Source organism: Mastacembelus armatus, chromosome 11, assembly GCF_900324485.2.
Source record: "Mastacembelus armatus chromosome 11, fMasArm1.2, whole genome shotgun sequence".
Lineage (NCBI taxonomy): Eukaryota > Metazoa > Chordata > Actinopteri > Synbranchiformes > Mastacembelidae > Mastacembelus > Mastacembelus armatus.
In genome coordinates this window covers 9,715,776-9,720,876 of record NC_046643.1, presented here as the reverse complement: position 1 = coordinate 9,720,876, position 5,101 = coordinate 9,715,776, and the positions used below count along the sequence as shown (strand labels likewise).

The following is a 5,101-nucleotide window of genomic DNA, read 5'->3' as shown; positions in this document are numbered from 1 at the left end:
GTATCCATATAAATGGCCCACCCTGTAGATTGGGTGAACTTGTCAGGTGTGCTTCTGAGATCAACAGCTCATACAATGACTGCAATTTGTAGATATTTTAGCCAAACCCTGAGTCATCTTCTACATAAAAACTAATACTTGCAAAAAGGGATTTAGCTTCCCAGCAGTCCAAGTAGGTGAAATGAAATAACATGGGCCAAATCTCTGGTTATGACCTTTCTAGCATCAGTTAAAATTAGCCAGTGGTTATCCTGCATGAAGTGAAGGTACAAAGACAATTATGATGTATTCATTTACAAACACTGCTCAATTTCAGTGATGTTCCTATGGTTGCAGGTATGGTTAATGCAATCCAGTTTCTCCTTTAAATGATGAAAACCATCCTCAATAAAGAAAAAGATACAAGAAACACTATTAGAGTGCATAAACAATAGCAATTTTATTATCTAGAAATGCCATTGCCTAAGCACTTGCAGTATAAGTTGGTTAGTAAAACATTCAAATGAACAATTTTCTCCAAACACTTTCATATTTCATACAAAAAAAAAAAAGCATCTTCAAATGTCATCCGGTAGCGTGGGGTCAACCAGTTTTATTCAAATGTAAATGTCCATATCCAATGTCAGCAAATACTGAAAGGCCTTGTGAGCCGCTATGATGTCTCCATCTTGTAACCATGTTTTTCCAGCTCCGCTCTGCAGTGAGGAAAAGGGAAAGATCAAGTCAGCAGAGATGATTATAGGTGGGTGGCTTAGGCATAAGTACTCTGCTATTGATTGTACCATTAAGATGGGAATGAAAAATGCAGAAATATTGTATTTTATGTATTATATATATATGTGTATATGTGCCCTTTAACAATAATGCTATCTTTAAGAAACAGCTTAATAGTATTGCTATCATAATTGGCCTAAATAAAGCAATAACATATTACTGTCTAGAGTGTACTCACACTGCCACTTATGCATAAACAGTTATTGATTACTCAATGTTAGTATAAGCATTAAATGCAGAACACATCCTATAATGATACGTTTGATATGTAATGTATAACTACATTAAAAGTTTAACTTGTAAAATGTAACATTTGCATAGTATTCCTCAAAGGTTTCAACATACTTTCTCATTTAACAGAAGAAGCATGTCCAAACCTCAAACCTTTGCCTCTTACCAAAGGTTTTTTTTTTTTCCTTTGAACGCTGTTTGCTGCCCTCATTTCTGTTGTCTAGATGTTTACAGTAACACCTCACATACAAAACAAACATGTAGCAGCAAAGAGCTGGTGTAAGCTGTTGAAGATGAGTGAAACAAGAGCTGTAACATAAAGTAAAAAACAGAGCCAAAGAGGAAAGTAACCTCAATATTGGTCATAGCCACTTCCAAATTTGAGTCTGTAGGAATCTAGATCAAAGATAAATTTGTAATAATGACTATTTTAAAAAGCACTGTAGTGCTGTGTTGACACCCAGACCTGCAACTCAAGCTGCACATTAGAGAAACTCTTCATCTTTAAATAGACAACATGTTATGCCAATCACTATTTTGGATCATAAGTAACATTATAGCTGCTGAGACTGCCACGTAGCTAGAGTAGTTATGCCACAAAATTAATTGAGGAGTGTGTGTGGCACATTGTCGTTATTTCCTGAAGTGTTTAAGAATATAAATCTATCCAGCCAAGTACCAGACAGAATAGCAGGCCGCAGGGATCTAGGTGAACATGATTAACTCAGCTATTTTCTGATCAGCGTTACCTGAGCTGGTTTGAGAAATCATCTTCCACGTTGTCATCGTCCCAGTTGTCTTCCCAAACATGAGCATCTTCATCTTCATCAAGCCCCGTCCAGTCTGCAAAGTAAACAGCGGAGCCGGCACCGTCAGAAAGCTGAGCAGACAGACCCTCCGACAGCTTTGTCTGAACCTCTCGGATAAATCAGCTCAAATCAAACAGCGCAGACTCACCTTCAGTTGTTTACCTGCGCGGCTCACAGTTAGCTTGTTAGCTTACATCAAGCTAAACAGCTAAGATTAGCACAAAGCTAAACCAGAGTTACACAACATGGCAAAACACTCAAGTTGGCAAACATAAGGATAAACAGCACAATTACTGACTTATTAAAAGGCAAAGAGCTCCGTAGGTTAACTAATATGTTAAGCTTAGCTAAATTACCTGGCTATAGTGTCTTAGTTCACTAGCTAATGCTAACGCTAATGTGGCTAACTCAGGCTAGCTGAGTCACTGCTGTAAGGCCCCTCACCGAAAACCGCGAGCTGCTGAATATCGATAAGAAAAAGAGAAGAACCGTCTGGCTAAGAGCATTGTGTGTGTGCTATTTACCCTCAGCTGGGAACTCCTCAAACTCATCATCCTCCTCCAGTAAGCCCAGGTCCACGGGCTGCTTCTTGTCTGACATGCTGACAGTCTCACCGCTGTTTGCTGCTTGTTAATGAACGGACCGTCGGAGCGCTTCAAACGGGCAGCGACTGCGCAGCAAATGCGCAAGAAATGCGCAACAGACAGCCCCCCCCCCCCCTCTCACACACACACGCACACATACAGCAGTTAATAAGCTTGATAAAAAGAAGAGAGCATTGATGCACAGTAACTATATATGAACCACTGCCCCTGAATCAACTTGTTTAAGTTATAAAAGCTATTCTACAGTTTTAATCTTTCAGCAGTCCAAACTCAATCTGTGTTTTCTGTTTGGTAGTTAATATATTTCCTGTCTTTACTTTTAAGGACTAGCATGTCACACTTTATTCAAGTGCTAGTTGTCTACTGGTATTACCAGTTTACCAACTTGTCATAGCGACAATAACGATGCACAAAAATATATTAAACTAACTGTGAGTCTATGTGGTTGTAGTGTCATGGAAACCTTGATTGGTGCATGTTGTATGTTGTTCATCACCTAGTTTAATAAGAAGGGTTAACTAATTTCACTGTGCTTACACAGTAAAACATGACTGGAGTTTTATAAACAGGATGGTAGGTAACATGCAGATTGATTTAGCTGATGATGTTCCTGGTGGTTTAAGTTGCCCATCACTCTGTGCAGTCTACATTTTACATACCCAAATCTAAACAAACTGGCACCGAACTGTGATCATTTTATGAATGTTGCACTTTTGCTTTAGATAAGGAAAATTTAAATGTATGCAGCCCTTAGTCAGTATGGCACCTTATAGATTTAGTTATATTTCTGTGAAGCACCCATTTATTTGTTTCCTTGTTTGGAGTGGTTTAACACTGAGAAGGTGGAACAATGCTTAGAAAACAGAAAAGGCTTTGTGTTTCCAATTTCTCCCAGGTTTCTCCCTCTCCCAGACACAAAAACACTCTCTCCCACATCACCACAAAAGCCTCATGCAGACCCCTTTTCCTTAAAACATATGCACTCAAGTCAGTCAAATTTGAGCAAAAAATGTTTCATTTAGAAACAAATGCACATTGTAACCCGTGCGGGCTGCTCAAATAATGAAGCAGCACCCACAGCTTAGCATGTATTTTAGATAAATGAGAGCATACATTTACCACAAAACCACTTGTACCACAATGAAAATTGCTCTGCAGCTGTCGTATGTTGACAGACGGAGCAAACCTCAACTTAGGCTGTACGTACTTATTCTATTTTCAAATTATTTCGTAATCATGCTAAGCCTTTACACATGACAGTGCCACGACATTCAGAGGAGGGAGGAACACAACATGGGAAGAGTGCAGGACGTAAATGAAAAAGGCTGAAAATAGTGTTTTTGAAGGTAATGGATGAAGGAGGAGTTGATGTGCTTATGGACAGTTCTCCCCACAGTCATGACAACGTGGTCGTTATCAGCATACATATACGTATATACGCACATTTTCAGGAAAAGTGGACTTTCAAGAATCTCCAAAGAAATAACATAAACTCATAGAATACACAGTGCAGAGTGTTTAGATCTTGATCAGAGCCGCTCATATGCATCTTGGTGTGATATCACAGTATTCACAGACTGAAGTGAATATTTACATGTAAGTCTGGACACAGTGTCACCATTGCTGCTTTCATTTTGGTTTGTCTTTGATTAATCATTTACCATACTGCCAATATTAAGAAGTATCACATTTATTTTATGTCACTGTTGACTTTATTTCAGAATAGAATAACATTTGATTTATAATATTAGAAAGAACAATACATTTTTGTGACAAGATATCACAACTTAAAACATGTTCTGTCAATCAGAAAAGATCATTAAAGAAACTAGAATTGAGGTGCTGGCTAAGATCAAAGTTAATTAGACTCCAACCTTAAGTGACAGCAGGAAAGAAAAGTTCCTTCAGGTGTTCAGCTATGGAGAACTTGACTTGTGAATGATGGATTGTCTTGCTGTGAGCTGTCCTCCCTGAGGTATAATAGCTGACTCAGGTGCCCGTGTCACTCAGGTCTCAGGTACAGGTGAAGCCCTGGGAAGTTGCTGCCACAGCATACCTGAGACTGCAGTTACACTGAGCCTGGCGCCTGGAGTCTCTCTGCTTGGGGAAAATAGGAGGAGATGGAGGAGGGAGTGGGGGGAGATGCAACATGGCCACCAGAGACAGGCTCCACCACAACTTGTGCCTGAGTAGTAGTAGCATCACATTTCTGTCCTTTCACAAAACCCTCTGGGAAAGGACAGGTCGGCAGCCGGTATAAGTACACAGAAAGAGACAGACAGGGGAGACAGGAGAGAATGCTCCAGCTGAAGCCTACCTGGCCAGTCTGACGATCTACCTGCCACCCCCCACCCCCACCCAACTACTGCTGCCTAGCTCTTTATCACAGGCCCAACTCAGGACATAGCCTTCAGGCAGTAAACAATGAGAGGCAGAAAATAGGGAAGTCTGTGTGTGTTTGTGACCAAACAATTCAGATAACCTCCCAGAGATAACAGACAAGACCTCTTCTTCCACTTGTTATAGTAGGTGACATTGTAAATGAAGACAGCCAGCTGTCTGCTGTGTCGTCTATGCATGTACATGCTGTACCTGTGGACATTTTTTCAAGAGACATCTCTGCAAATCTAATCTACTTTACATGGTGCCTTATAAAACCCTAGAAAGTTTAGTTGAGCCTGA

The 5,101-nt window shown here is 40.1% G+C and overlaps 1 long non-coding RNA gene across 1 annotated transcript; it reads right to left on the bottom strand.

Annotated features, from left to right (window-relative positions):
- Window positions 1-414: 414 nt before the first annotated feature.
- LOC113126832 (uncharacterized) lies at window positions 415-2,494 on the bottom strand. The gene is made up of 3 exons (XR_003295343.1): window positions 2,339-2,494; window positions 1,755-1,848; window positions 415-695 (listed from the first exon to the last, which is right to left on the bottom strand). It is a non-coding gene; the product is annotated as an uncharacterized LOC113126832 (long non-coding RNA).
- Between the last annotated feature and the right edge of the window lie 2,607 nt (window positions 2,495-5,101).